General features: G+C 35.4%; 1 protein-coding gene across 1 annotated transcript in view; it reads right to left on the bottom strand.

Moving 5' to 3' along the window:
• The window catches only part of NLGN4X (neuroligin 4 X-linked), a 457592-nt gene that overhangs the window by 34958 nt on the left and 406309 nt on the right, over positions 1–16325 (bottom strand).

Raw genomic sequence — 16325 nt, 5'->3', positions numbered from 1 at the left:
TGTACTAAAATATGTACTCTATAAAAATAGAAAGTAGATCCTTGGAATTCAGCACTAATAGTGAAGACTTCCTCTAAGCAAATCAAATTTGGGGTCTCACCTTAGACATTTTATATAAAGCTGCTCTAGCATATCTTGAATTACAGTAATCAGAGTTTCAACAGAAAATATATCACATTTGTCACTTTCCTTACATCAAAAAACAAAACAAAACAAAACCCAACAACTTGACCTGGAGGGAAAAAAGCTCTGATTTTATTTTATTTTCTGAATCTATTTCAAATGAAGATAAACCATACAGTAACATCAAGAAGTCTGAAAAGACAAGATTTTAAACCTGACATAGAAGATTTAGAGCATCAGAAAGGTTTATTTTACCACTAAGATAGTAAAGACCTTCAATGTTAGAATTCCTGCTGCCTATATATTATTATAATCAGAAAATTATAGAGCACTTGGAGGTTTATAAAGACTTTTGATACAACAACCACTTTAAGTATTAGATAGGGGCATGTGTATGAGTGTGTGTGATTTTACTGGTTTTCAGAACTCCAGGTAAGGAACTTCCTCTATCACTATAGACAAGCACCTTCTCTATAATGTATGGTCTTACTGAGTTTCTAAGGGCACTGAGAAGTTAAGTAATTTTCCCAGAGTTACATATGGCAAAAGAGGGTGCTGAATATAGCTCTTCTTCCTAACTCCACAGTTAGATCTCTATGCACTAAGCTACTCTGTCTCTGAAGAAGACAGTGTGTGTGCAGTGGGGATTGAATTAGAGCACAACTCAGGAAGTGCTGAGAAGCTTTTTGCTTTGGGATGACACAGCAAATCCCCAAATTTGTAGGAGATGGAGAAGTTGCTGACAAAGCTATAATAGGGAAGGTTAGCCACTAAGGCAGGAGGAATGACCTATTCAGTGGATAACAACAACTACTAGTATTTATACAATGCTTTAAGATTTACAAAGTGCTTTAAAAATCATTATCCTATTTTATCTTCACAATGCAGGTAAGTAGTTATTATTATTATCCCCATTTAATATATACGGAAACTGAGGCAGCTAGAGGTCAAATGACTTAGCTAGTGTCATATAGCTACTGAGACTGAGGCTGGTTTTGAATTCAAGTCTTCCTGATTCCAGGTCTAGCTCTGTAGGAACTTTGATGCCTAGTGATCTTGTCCTTTTTTTCTCAGTAATTCTGTTCAGGTTGTTAGTAATAGTTAACACTACCTTATAAATGGTTAGGGAGATACCACTTGACAGATATGGTAAAGTGTGAGCACACGGCACAAGCAGTGGCTTACAGGAATCTATGCCTAGGTCTTACACCCCTGGATCCCTATAATACTTGGAGTTTCATTTCTGAGTGTAAGTAATTAGACGATACTGAGATGAACATTTCCAGACTTTAAGGTAATTTTACAAATTCTGCAGTTTGAGAGCTCCCAGGTACTCTGTTGGTTGGTACTGGCTTCACTCAGAGATGAACCCCTAGCAACTATTCCAGTGATTTTTAAAGAAAATGACCACTGATAGGAGGATGAACACAATCCTTAGCTGGGCTACATAGGAGTAGTAGACCTAGAGGGAATTATATGGACAGTGTAAAGATGAGGTGAAATGTGAAATGTCAATTTAGCAGTCCCACAAAGCAGTTTAAGTCTTGATGTTTTAAGTATCAATATCCCAGGATTGTTTACACCCTTGTTAATACATACTTGGGGATTCTCTTGTATTAATATTTTTTTATGTACAGGAAATAAAGACCTAACCTTGCCTTATTTATACTGTACTTTTCTACTACCCTTTTGGGGAGACCTCAGGCATGGATCAAATCTAAGTTTTAAAAAATTTTCCCATAGTCTCTAGGGTGGAGAGAACAAAGAACCATGGAAATTAGAGAAAAGGCCTAACCCCTCTTTTCTAATGACTTGGCTCTCCCAGGAATAAAAAATAGTCCATGCCTACTTGGGTACAGAGTTAAGAGGGGCCCTTACTGGGAGAGGCTGAGTACAGCATCCTTAGCCCAGCAGTGATTCTGGTTATTTGTGTTGATAAATAAGTAATATCATCTCCATTTTGCTGACAAGAAAACTAGTAACTAAAAGTTAGGTGATTTTCCTGTGATCACATGAAAAGGGTCAACAATAGTTTTTATGGCTTTAATAATAATAACAGGGTCAGCTAGGTGAAGCAGTGGATAAACTATCAGACCTGTATTCAGGAGGACCTAAATTCAAATCTGACCTCAGACATTTGACACTTACTAGCTGTATGACCCTGGGCAAGTCGCTTAACCCTCATTGCCCCACAATAATAAAGAGTAACAAATTGAGCAATTTGTCTTTATCTTCAGCATTTGTATCCAGTAGATGCTATCACCAAGCTAGCTATTTCCCTGAGGAGAAGGTATTAATGAACTATTGCCTAACCCTGAGAATTTTAAGCAGGAAACTCATCATGCTCCCTGTAGTCAGACAAATCCTGACTCTCTTATTTTTACTGTGCTAATCAGTTCTTACCCCCTACTGTCTGAACTGTTCAATCCTGCCCATTTTATATTTTAATTCATTCTCCTTGATGCACAAAAATTATTTTTAGCATACTAGCTTTGGCTATGTGGTCATTTGGAGAGCAGTAGAGATGGGGAGATGGGGGAGGTAGAGTTGAACTGGAAGGAACATAATAGATTTGCTCAGTGCATCAGCTCAGAGGACAATACTCTAGGGCTAAAGCAGTGGGATGACAAAGACACTGCCCCATGCCCCCAGGACTAGGCCTCTACCTTGCTTTAAGATAGTATAAGGTTATGAATGGGTGAAGCAAAAAATAAACAAATTTAAAAAATGAAATGAAAATGCTTGTTGATTGACTGAACAATATTTTAGGGAAATTTTTCATAAGATACATTCAGCTAGTTGTATTTTAACCAGTGTTAATGTTACTTTTTATAATTTTAAGATATAAATTCTTATAAAAGTATATATATGAAATTTATTTATTATGTACTAAACAGATATTTATTTAGTACATACTAAGTAAATATATGTGTGTATATATATGCATACGTGTGTGTGTGTGTAGGCCTGGAATCAGGAAATTCATCTTCCCGAGTTCAAATCTGGCCTCTGACACTTAACACCTCTGTGACCCTGGGCAAATCACTTAACAGATTTCCTCATTTTTTTGCATCTATAAGATGAGCTGGAGAAGGAAATGACAAACCTTCTACAGTATCTTTGCCAAGAAAACTCCAAATGGGGTGACAAAGAGTTGGACAATATTGAAAAACAACAACAATAATAACAAATAAAGACCAGAAAGAATGTTATATATAAACCTGTATTTGACCCCCCTAGATGGTACATAAGTACAATATTATAAATTTAATAACAAGAATCAAAAAGAAGTCATCAAGGGGGAATCTGGGTAGTGCAGTGGATAAAGTACCGGCTCTGGATTCAGGAGGACCTGAGTTCAAATCCGGCCTCAGACACTTGACACTTACTAGCTGTGTGACCCTGGGCAAGTCACTTAACCCTCATTGCCCCGCAAAAAAAAAAAAAGTCATCAACTGAAAAATAGTTAAACAAATCAAGGTACCTAACTGTATTAAAATATTGCTGTGCTGTAAGAAAGAATGACTGTGATGAATACATACAAACATGGATAGATCAACATGAACATATGCAGAGTGAAATTAGTAGACACAATGTCTACAACAATATAAACAGAAAGAACAACCACAAAAAAGTGAATGTTTTAATCTTATAAATAAAAATATGGTTCAAAAGAAAAGACACTCCCACTATATTCCCACTTATTTAGATAAGTGAAAGATCCACATGTATTATATACTGCACATATTCAAGGACTCTTTTAATCAATTATGTTTATTTTTTCCTTCTTTTCATTTTTTCTTTATAAATGCTATTTATTATAAAAATTGAGTTGTTCCCCAATTGAAAAATGAGCAAAAATTACAAATAGGCAATTTTCTTTTTTGTTTGTTTTTATTTTTTTGCAGGGCAATAAGGGTTAAATGATTTGTCCAGGGTCACACAGCTAGTAAGTGTCAAGTATCTGAGGTTGCATTTGAACTCAAGACCTCCTGAATCTGAGGCCCATGCTTTATCCACTGTACCACCTAGCTGCCCCTCCAATAGGCAATTTTCAAAGGACAAAATAAAAGTTATCAATAATCATATAAAATGATTTAAAATCAATAATAATAAGAGAAATTCAATGAAAACAATTCTTCAGTACCATCTCATACCCATCAGATTGGCTAAGATGACAGAAAAGGAAAATGACAAATGCTGGACAGCATGTGGAAAAATAGGAACACTATTAAACTGTGCTAGCAATCTGTGCACATCATTTGACCCAGTAATACCACACCTAGGTCTATCCCCAAAGAGATCACTGGGAGAGGAAAAGGATCCATAGGTACAAAAATATTTATAGCAGTTCTTTTTGTGGTAGCAAAGAATTAGAAACTATGGGAATGTCTATCAATTGAATAATGGCTGAACAAGTTATGGTATATGGATGCTATGAAATACTATTTTACTGTAAGAAATAATAAAGGAGATGGTTTCAGAAAAAACTGTGAAGACTTATATGAACTGATGAAAAGTGAAGGAAGCAGAACCAGAAGAATAATTTATACAATAATAGCAATATTATAAAAATAATCAACAATGAAAGACTCTGAAATAACTCTGATTAATAAAATGACCCATGAAAACTCCAAAGGACTCATAATGAAAAATACTCTTCACCCCCAGATACAAAACTTAGGGATTCAAAGCACAGATTGAAACTTTTTTTCTTCTTTCTTTTCTTTTAATCTAGAACATAACTAATACAGAAATTTGTTCTGTATGATTTCACATTTGTAATAGTTTTATATTTCTGGCTTTATCAATATGTAGAAAAGTAGAAAAGCAAGTAATTGGAAAGAGTTTGGAAGTGAAAATATGAAATGTTATGAATGAAATCGATATTAAAAAAAGAAAAAATATTACTTGTTTTATGAGATGACTCTCAGAGAGAGGGAAAGGAAAGAATCCTGGAGATACTATAGTGGTGTAAAAAACTCAAAAGACTTTAATAAAAACTTATTTTAAAAATAAATAAAGAAGCCAGGGCAAGGATTGCACAGCCTTGCCTCATTCTGAGTTCAACAATCCCTAGCCCTCAATCCCTATTCCCTATTAAAATGAAGCATATCATGCTTATTATATATTAAATACATATAAATTCCATATGTATGAGGATATTTCACCTATCAAAGTGTTGGCTTATGACTTTCTTTAAGAGTAGTATCCTCACTTTCTCTGAAGGGAGTTCCAGATACTAGTTTTTGATAAATCAAAAATCTTCTTACATAAATCATATAAAAACACATGTTAGGTAGCAAGGATGAGGGTAAGAAATAGCCAATCAGTAGGAGGAGTAAGATCATTTATCTTGAAGTTAGAAGATCTAGTTTCAAGGTTTCACTAACTCTAGCAGTGTTACTCTGGGCTTAACCCTTCTGAGGTTCATGTTAAATGGAAATACTTACAATATCTTCCTCAAAGGACTGCTGCAAGTCAAGTATTTGATAAACCCTAAAGTAACAAATACATACATTATTAATAAGGTAGTTACTATTATTTCTGGCTTCTGCCCAAATGGGAAGCAAAGACACAACAACTGTATAAAATAGGTAGAACAGGTAACATTATTATTCTCTTTATACAGATAAACTGAGGCCAAGAGAGGTTAAATGATTTGCCCAAGGTTTCATAGCTAATAAATGTCATATGTAGAATTTGGACCCAGGTCTTCCTTACTCCAAGTCTAGCAATCCATTTACTAGGCCCCACTGCCTTTCCTGTAAAAAAAAAAAGGGTACTTTAACTTTTCATTTACTGCTTTCCCAAACTAACTTCATCCATCTAGTGCCCATTATAACATTGCTCCTTTCTGTATTATTACTTTAATCCAAGGAATACTGTCATATATCTTAATTAACATTTATTGTTTAGTTTTTGTATAGCTATGAGAATGTTTATAAGAAAAAGAACTGACCTAGACTCTGGTATAATTCAAATAAACTTAACTTCTTAATGTTATATATCCCATTAAGGCTATAATTAGGTTGAAAGGTTTTCTGCCTAGACCCTGAGTGGCAAACTTCCAATTCTTAACATTGATAGAAGATGAGATGGGGTAATATCAAAAAAATGTATCATTCCTTGACTTCACATAGTTTACAAATCCTTGTGCCGTGAACCTCCACAAAAAAAAGAAACATTAGAAATTATTGCTTCATATTTCTACACAGCACAAAGCAGCCTTCCATCCCTCCACTTAGGCTGTTTTGTCAGGAAAAACATATACAAATTTTATCCTGGATTTCAGCATATGAACCCCCAATGTCACTTGAAATTACTTTTGATAAGTGCAAGAACATGTGACATTTAGTATACAAAGTTTAAATTAAATTATTCCTCAAATTCAGGGTGACCTAAATGTGGCACTGATTTGCAGGACTGTACAACTTCCATCTACCCCAAATTTTTCTTCCATCACATTTAATTAGCAGCCACTAATTAGTATTTTATGCTAAGCATTCCAAAGCACCTTTGGTTATTACAGGACCCTTTTTTTGTCAATTTTCCAAATAATGAATACAGCTGCACATCCCAGAGAAATCCTTTTCATGTTGCTTCTCCATTAGATGGACTTAATAATGAGAGTCTTAGTACAGTACTTATAACAATAAGACTATCCTCTATTTCCATTTAACACTGAAGAAAGAGGCGATTAATTCTTAACCGCCTCAGTAATTCTGTGGCAGAACTGTTGTTACTTCTTTAACATATTCCTTTACTGCTTTCTTATTCTCTCTTTCTTTCTTGATTGTCAGAGAATGACCTACTTCCTGATTTTGTTGCTGCAGTCCAGAGTGTTCTGTAATATTCTTTAAATCATAAGTCTTTATTAAATCAGAACACTGACCTCCCTGGGAGAAAGTGACTATTGTAACCTTTAAAACAGCAAGGTAATTAATAATCTGAGTCTAGATGAGTTTTTACTCTTCCAATAACATTCTGTTAAAACAAGTTGATCTTTGTGATTTAAAATGCCTTCCAAATGGTTATCAATGGCTATCTGAAAATTTAGTCAAATGAGTGTTTTTGCTGCTTATTGTTGTTTCTAAAATAGTTCTTGGAATGATATATTTACTGCAGCAAGGTAAAGGGCTGAATCAGGTGAAACTATGGATAGAATAATTTTCTTTTTATTTATGAGAATTTTGCTAAAATTAAATTTCAGATTTTAGAGGGCAGAGGCTGCTTATTTACCATTGAATTCTATAAACCTAGAAAGTGCCTTGGTTAAAGGAAGGAAGAGGAGATGCTATAATGGTTTAATAGATGGAATATGTAAAAAATAGAGTGTCTTTTTTTTCAGACTTTTGTCATTCTCCAGTTAGGCTTAACATAAATGAAACTATTAGAGTTAACTTGGAAACTGAGTAGATTTGGAAGGGAAATGGGGAAAGAGAAAAAGGGAGCAGAATCTATTTCCAAATCCAGGCTGTCTTTGGATTTCTCAACTGGAATCTCCTGGCCATGTTTGCTAAGCAGGCTTGCAGATATCAGAGGCTTCTTTGATTAAAAGCACAAAGTAATTCCTTTTCAGTTAAGAATACAAAGTTATTATGAAAAACGACATTGAATTTGTCAATGCATCTATAACTACACCAGCAAAGATTGATGTATGAATGTCTATGACTCCAAGCCTGTGCTCTAGTACAACCTGAATCACTGCTGGATTTTTCTACATTCTTGAATGGATTAGATGGTTGGAGTGTCTAATGCTTAGGATATTAAGCAGATGTCTGTTTTCATTTATATTTCTATGTCTTTAAAGCCCTTAGGCATGCCAACTAATGCCACATGTGGCTTTTAGATTTTACAGCTGTTTAAACCACAGCTTTACCGTCAGCAGCCCCCATAATGGCAGAGTGGAAAATAGAGATACAAAAGAGGGCATTTTGATTCATGATTTCACTATACTGTAATCCATATGCAGAGTCTAGTCTTTTTATTTGAAACACTGTAAATTAATGTTAATGCAAAATGTCTTGTAAAATGTCATGTGAAACACCATTACACTCAATAAATAATAATCACAAGAAGTAAAACTAAATATAATTCATGGAAATGATATGATAAGAAACAAAAATTACTATATTTTCATACCACATGGTCAAGAAAAGCATGTGTTACAAGAAAGGTCTATTTTTATCTTAATGATGGGGACAGAATTAAGCATATGCAAAAATGATTTTAGGAATTACAAGATTTGGGATATATTATATTCTCATTCTGTATTAAAAAAGAATGACTATCCAGGGCTCCAGAGATTAGTGTAATGTGGTTTTTCTCCTACTCTTGGTCACTGGAATGAAACCAACTTAGGTCAAAAGAGATCAAAGGAATAATAATATGACAGCTGCTCAGTAGACCGTGTGACATGCATTAACAGCCATGGTCTTGTTTCTGTTAAATAAGTTGCCTACCAATACCAGCAAAGATGGTATTCTTTCTGACATAGTGTGCTATAGTGGCTAAAATTCAAGGTTAGGTACCAGCAAGTCCTAGGTCAAATCCTAATTCTGACACAAATAAACTGTATTGCTATGGATAAGTCAGTTAATCATACTGAGCTCAAGTTTCCTAATTTTTAGATGGGGATAATAATACCTGTAATTACCAGTTCAAAAGATTGCTTCAAAGCTCAAGTGAAAAGACATGTAAGTGATTTTCAGACTTCAAAGTGCTGTATATAGGTAAGGTTTCCCCATTTTAAAATTCTTAATGAGACACCCCCCAAAATGAGCATTTCCATATACAGAGTAGAATGTTAAGGATGATTACATGTGAAACTGTGAGTTTCTTATGTACATCTTCCTTTTATTTTTAAGTATGTAATAAATTTAAAAAGAAACTTTCAAAGCTATCCTGGTTGTCTGTGGTTCTTTCTCGCTTTCCTTCTGCTCTTTTCTTTACAGTTAAAAAAATGCGGGGTGGCTAGGTGGCTCAGTGGATAAAGCACCGGCCCTGGATTCAGGAGTACCTGAGTTCAAATCCGGCCTCAGACACTTGACACTTACTAGCTGTGTGACCCTGGGCAAGTCACTTAACCCTCATTGCCCTGAAAAAAAAATGCTTCAACTGATCCTTCCTTCCTTCCTTCCTTCTGTCTTCCTATCTTTTCCAGGCTGGAAGTGCAGTGGACACTCAAAATAGATCCACTATTACACTGATAAATGTTTAACAACTAACTCTCTGAAAAACAAAACAAAACAAACAAACAAACAAAAAGACATCAAACATTGGCTTGTCACATTTTGAATGTAATCTTCATTATTAACATTTCTTTCATCACTTTTAAAAACCTAAACAGTTAACAATAATTTGTTTTTGAAGTCTAAACAGTAAATGATACCCCAATTTGTAACATTTGCCTATTTCCAAGATGGCAGGTGGTGTTGCAGTGAATAGAGCACTGGGCTTGAAGTAAGGAAGACTTGAGTTCAAACACAGCCTCAGACACTTATTAGCTGTGTGATCCTGGGCAAGTCACTTGACCTCTTTAAGAGTCAATTCTTCAACTTCAAAATGGAAGAAAATAATAGCACCTACCTCACAGACTTGTTTAGACAATCAAATGAGAATTTTACAAAGAGCTTAGTAGAGTACCTGACTCATAATAGGTGCTATATAAATACTTATTCCCATCCCCTTCTATCTACCCTTTAAATGTTTACCCTGAAAATTTTACAATTGGCTCTTACATGAGCTGGCTCCAACATACAACTGTCCAAATCCCACTACTAACTGGAAAAGAAGCTTTCATGTGCTCCATTTCCAACTTGGGCTGATTTGGCCCTAGTTAGGCAACTTGATGCCCCCAATCTCCTTTTCTCCTAGAGGCATGGCCATATTGATGTCAGACATAGTGTGGACATCCAATCAGCTTAGCATACTGCATTTCAGCATTCCTGAGCTCAAGAAATCTGCCAACTTCAAATGCCATGGTAGCAGGAATTAGAGGTGTGTACCACTATACCCAGCAATATTCCATAGAGCTAAAGCAAGTATACAGATCAATAGACAAAATCTAGAAAAGATATCAATCATAAATTGTATGTTTATAAAATGTGGCAACAGAAATTATTTTCAGTGATGTGAAGAACGTTTGCCTAAATTAGTAATATAGGCAGTTCCAGATACCTAGTTCCTCATGCTGCTTTTTGTCCTATAATATCACATTCTTCAAAATTTCTACTCTTCACCCCTTCTCCTCTACCTCTTATAATATCTTTTCTATCAGCTGAAAACAGAGAGAAAATTAATTCACAATACAGTATAGTTGCCCATTAGGTTAAATCATTAAAATTGGGTTGTATGTGTATGATTTAAACAATCTGATCTTATACACCCAAATGTATCCCCAATTAGTAGAATATGTCAGGGAAATTATATAAGTCCTACTATCTTTTTCAGTGACAATTATGGATTCTCAACTTCCCCCCCCCCCTTTCCCTGGAAGGTCATGGATCAGTTTCTGGTGACTTACTTTTGAAATTTTAAACATTTCTCTATTGGAGGTACATTTCAAAGGATGAATGCCTCACTTTACTCTTGAGGCTATCGAGCTGTCATTTCTGATACAACTCTATGTATTATTTTGGAATTATAATTTGCCAGAATGGTTAAAGCAGCTGCAACAAGACTGATTGTCTTAACAGAGCCACATGTGGACTAAAGCTGGGTCCGAAAGCCATTTCCATAGTGGTATTAGCATAGAAATTTTTCCCTTCCCCCAGCAGCAACACGGATAGATAGAAACACCATTAACTTTTCTGCAATCAGTTGATATGTATTTTAAAATATAGCCTTGGGATAAAAATGTTTTTTTTCAAAATCATATTTTTAAAAACTATATGACTGTTATTCAACATGTCTTATACATTCTCACCTGTCACTTTCAATAATTCTTTCCCTTTATTCAATGTTCAGTGCATTCCTCTCTGCCTGTTCTAATCTTACACATCCTTCAAGGCCAAATCCTGTCTATCTTTCAAGGCCCAATTCAAAGCACAAATTTAAAAAGAAAACAAAACAATTCTTTTGCAGTTGTCGGTCAATAAACATTTATTTCTTTAAAAATTAATTTTAATTTATGAAATAAAATGATTTCTGTAACAATAGATTTTTATTACATTTTTGATTGTGTTTTTGTCATATTTTGATGTCTCATAGAGTCATTAGTTTTAACTTGTTCAATTCTAGTTTTTAAGGAATTATTTTCCTCAGAGACCTTTTGTACTTTCCTTTCCATTTGGATAATTCTGTTTTTAAGGGAATTATTTTCCTCAGTAAATTTTTCTAAATCTTTTCCAGGGCTATTGACTCTTTTTTTCATGATTCTCTTGTATTACTCTTATTTCTTCTCCAAATTTTTCTTCTATTTCTCTAATATGCTTTTTAAAATCCTTTTTAAGCTCTTCTGGGAATTCTTTTTTTTTCCTGAAACCGAAGTACATTTTTCTTTGAAGCTTTGAAGCTGTAGCAATTTTGGCACTATTGTCCTCATCTAAGTTTATACCTTGATCCTCCCTATCACCATAATAACTTTCTATAGTCAAGTTTTTTTAGTTTTTTGTTCATTTTATGCCTTTATTTTGTGACTCTGTGTATGTATGCGTATTTATGTGAGATTTATAGTCCTGCACTGTCCCAAGTTTTTGTGCTGGGACAATGGGTCTTACTGCTGGCTTTCACAGGGCTTAGCTTTCTCTGTAGGGTAAACTTCTCTTCTGACGTATACTGAGGGGGTGAAACCTTGCTATAGTCCTTCCCTTGGTGTGGGTTTAGCTGTTGGCCTATTACAGAGGTAGGATCTTGTTGCTTGGTTGCTGTAGTAACAAAGACTTTCTGGTTTCTGGCCCTGGAGGAGAGATCTTATTGCTAGACTGCCCCAGGGTGGTGCCCTGCTGCTAGGTTGCTACAGTAACAGGGCCTCTTTGCTATCAGGCTCTGAAGGAGTAATTTTGTTTCAAATTTGCATAGGGTTGGGGCCCCCTGAAGTTGGGTTGTTATGAAAACAGAGTTTCTCTGTTGTTAGGCCCTAGGGGTGGGATCTTAGACTCTGTTGGCCAGCCTCCAGGCAGGTCCTCACTATTGGACAGCAGTGGGGTCAAGGCCTCCCTAGTGGTTAGTGCTAGGTGTGGGGTCATGGGGTGGGGTCTTGCTGTGCTGCCCAGAATGCTCACTTGCTTAAGAGGCTGCTAGTTTGCAGAAGGGTGGGGCCTCATTAGTGGATTGCTTCAGGTTTACAGCCTTGTTGAAGGTCCCCTGCTATGAGGATGGTGATTCTGCTGCTGTTGTTCTTGCTCTTGGACCTTGTTTCCCTCCCACCCAGGTATAACAGACAGACTTTTCCTGACAAGCTGGTAAACTGCTTCCCTGCTGCTGGACCAATTCTGGGAGCAGTTTTCTAGTTGTTTGGATGGGAAATTTGTGAGGGCTTCAAAGGGTTCTTTCCTTACTCTGCCATCTTGGCACCAGAAGGCAAACATAGAAGAATTAAAAAAAAAAGATGATTGCACATGAAACTACAAATCTATTACATACAATTTACTATTATTTTTAATATATAAGAAAGTTGTTATATAAATTTCTTCTTTTCTCACCCCTCCCCAATCCCACACTTACTATGTTTCCGGCACTGTGTTGTTTGACTGATATGTTTTGTTTTTACATTACAAACATTAACAGGCCATTCCTACTTCATTAGAGGTCTCTCAGAACAAAGTTAAACAGTTAAGTAAAACTAATAATACTGTGACATCATCAGGAAATGCCTAAAACATTATACATTTGTAGCAATTTTCCCCCCTCTTTTTATATAAAAAACAACATAAATATGTTTTCTCTCCTTCCTACATTTCATCCCATTATAGGTTTTTCCTATTCAGGTGAGGTGTGCTACAAGCTGAAAATTTTGCATGCATGGGATTAATATAAGCATTCTATTCAATTTGCCTTGAGCAAAGTTGAAAAAAAAAGAATGAGGCAGGATAGTGATGCTCCAATTCTCCTGTGACAGCTCAACCTTGTCTTATATGAATCTACCTGAATACTATAAGTAATACTATACTAAAGTGAATAAGTAGGGAGCTTCGTGGAACCTTTCTGAACAGTTTCTATGTATTTCACCCTCCACTAAACCATTCATTGTACCAACTACTCACTCCCCCATTTTCTCAATACTCTTTTTTACATATCCAGGACAACAGGGGCAAATTGTTAATTCTCAGGGGATGACACTGTAACACAAGAGAAAAAGGAAGACTCCTGAAATAATGAGGATCTCCAGACCCAATTACAATTTCTTTTCCTCTTCAATTCTCAAAATGTCACTGAGAGTGATGATAAGAAAAAGAAACAAAGGGAATAAAAATTTGGAGAGCAGTTCAAGTCTGGGATCTGGGATTTAAGCCAGTCATAAAATTGGTTTGAGAGGGATTTGACTCTAAGCTATAATATGGAGAGGGGAAAAGTTCACTTAGAATAACCATTAGTAGATGGTTCTCGCTTTGCTCTTTGAAGTTGCATGGAGAAGATGTTTGAGCATTATATGTTATTCATTCACTTATCTGCCTACTATGTGAAAAGTACAGGATCAGGGCCTTGGATACAAAGAAAAAAGATACTACTGTGATATTATATAAATAAGACAGTATGAGTTGGCAGTTACAATTAGATCATTTTTTTTTACTTTTTAAAATGTTTTAATTTTTTTTCTTATTTTTAAAAAATTTTTTACTTTGAATAGAATTTTATTTTCCAAAATATATGTAAAAACAAAATTTAATCTCATTGGAGTAGGCTCATGGAGGGAATAGCATTCATACCCAATTGGGAGGAATTAACCCTGCAGGAAAATAGGAGGGGAAGAGGATAAGGAAGGAAGGGTGAAAAAAGGGAGTGTAGAGTGAGGGAGAGGATAGTCAAGTAAAACACTTCTGAGGAGGATTAGGTAAAAAGAAGATAGAGTAAATGTCATGGAAAGGGAGTGGGATGGAGAGAAATAGTTATGATGATTGATTATAATGGCAAAACGTATGGTACCTACTTTTCTGGGCTTTTATGAAGAAAATTCTCTGTCAAGCTTAAGGTACTATATACAGGTTATGATGAACAGGATGCTATCAGAAAAACCTGGAAAAGACCTACATGAACTGAAGCAGAGTAAAATGTATTGCATACAAAATAACAGCAATAGTGGGGGATGATCTGTGTATATACATACATATATGTGCATATACATACATATATGTGCATATACATATACAAATATGTAGGAAAAGGCAACATTGAATTAATTTAAAAGATTTTAAAAGATGATTTATGGGGGCAGCTAGGTGGCTCAGTGGATAAAGCACTGGCCCTGGATTCAGGAGGACCTGAGTTCAAATCTGGCCTCAGACACTGGATACTTACTAGCTGTGTGACCCTGGGCAAATCACTTAACCCTCATTTGCCCTCCAAAAATAAAAAAGATGATTTATGTACTAAGAAAAAATAGCTTGTAGTATTAATAAATGCAAGTGGGGGCAGCTAGGTGGCTCAGTGGATAAAGCACCGGCCCTGGATTCAGGACAACCTGAGTTCAAATCCAACCTCAGACACTTGACACTTACTAGCTGCATGAGGCTGGGCAAGTCACTTAACCCTTATTGCCTTGCAAAATAAAATAAAATAAAATAAAATAAAATAAAATAAAATAAAATAAATGCAAGTGAAACCTATCTGGATTTTGTATAGTTCATCATAATGCTGCCAAACTTGGAAAGTCATCATCCTCTTCCTTTTTATCTCTACTACCACACACAGAGAAAAAGATGACTTTGTGGCCAAACTTTTGTTGACTAATCCTTCCAATTTAGCTGGAATCCCCTGGATCTCTAGTAATTCATTACTGGGCTCATTTATGAAAACTTCCCAGGTTTTACAGTCCCCTGTACAATTCAAACCTAAGAACCCAGGGACTCCAGAACACCATGGTATTAGAGCAAACTTCATTGAAGGAATACCTAAAGTTTTTAAAATAATAATACATAGGGGGCGGCTAGGTGGCGCAGTAGATAAAGCAACAGCCTTGGATTGAGGAGGACCTGAGTTCTAATGTAACCTCAGATACTTTACATTAATAGCTATGTGACCCTGGGCAAGTCACTTAACCCTCATTGCCCTGCAAATAAAATAAAATAAAATAAATAATAATACATAAATAACTTGTCTCAGTTCACCAAATATAAAGCACAGGAGTCTCAATTATCTTATAAATTGAAATGATGAGACTAGAAAAATCAGTCCTTCTCTGTTATGTCTGACTCTTCATGACCCCATCTGAGGTTTTATTATAAATGATACAGAAATGGCTTGCCATTTCTTTCTCCAGCCCCTTTTTCACATTAGAAAGCTAAGGCAAACAAGGTTAAGTGACTTGCCTAGGGTCACACATCTAGTAAATGTCTGAAGTAAAAGTTTAACTTAGGAAGATGAGTCTTCTAGACTGCAGACACAATACTCTATCCATTGTACCACCTAGCTGGTGATACACCCTTACCTCCGTTCAAATTCTAAAATCCTATTAGCTCTGTCTAATTTTTATTAGAACCAATTGGCTGATTTTTACCCCACAGCTCTGACAGTGCTTTATTCAAGACAAGGTATGTATGTAATTTCTTTTTCATTACTTCTTCAAATAGGAAAAAAGCTCATCTATTATTAACTTGTCTTAATCCTTTTCAAAAGAGGTAAAGAATGATCATGTTTCTGTTGGGTTTTTTTTCTTATTATTCTACTTCAGTAACTTATTATGATCGCAACTTTTACATTTCGTTTCTTATCTCACATCTGGCTGACTTTTAAACCACTATCTGCTTAGATAGCTTTAACAGGTCTATTGAAGGAAGTCTTATATCTCTCACTTATCATGGTCTTTACTGCTGCCTCCATCCTGGATTAGCAGCTGACAGACTGTAGAACCCCAAATCCCAGAGTATAGAATCTACAGCAATGTTCTACGTTTCTTTCATTTTGGAACATTTGAAGTACAGTGGCAGAGGCTCAGGGAATTTATGGCAAATGAGTATATATCCCATAAATAATGATCTAAAAACTCAGAATACCCCAAACTGCTTTTTTTTTAGGAAACAAGTATTTTAACTATTTTTAGA

Source organism: Dromiciops gliroides, chromosome 3 (assembly GCF_019393635.1).
Source record: "Dromiciops gliroides isolate mDroGli1 chromosome 3, mDroGli1.pri, whole genome shotgun sequence".
Taxonomy (NCBI): Eukaryota; Metazoa; Chordata; class Mammalia; order Microbiotheria; family Microbiotheriidae; genus Dromiciops; species Dromiciops gliroides.
The sequence above is the reverse complement of the archived record's forward strand: the minus strand, read 5'-3'. Positions and strand labels throughout refer to the sequence as shown.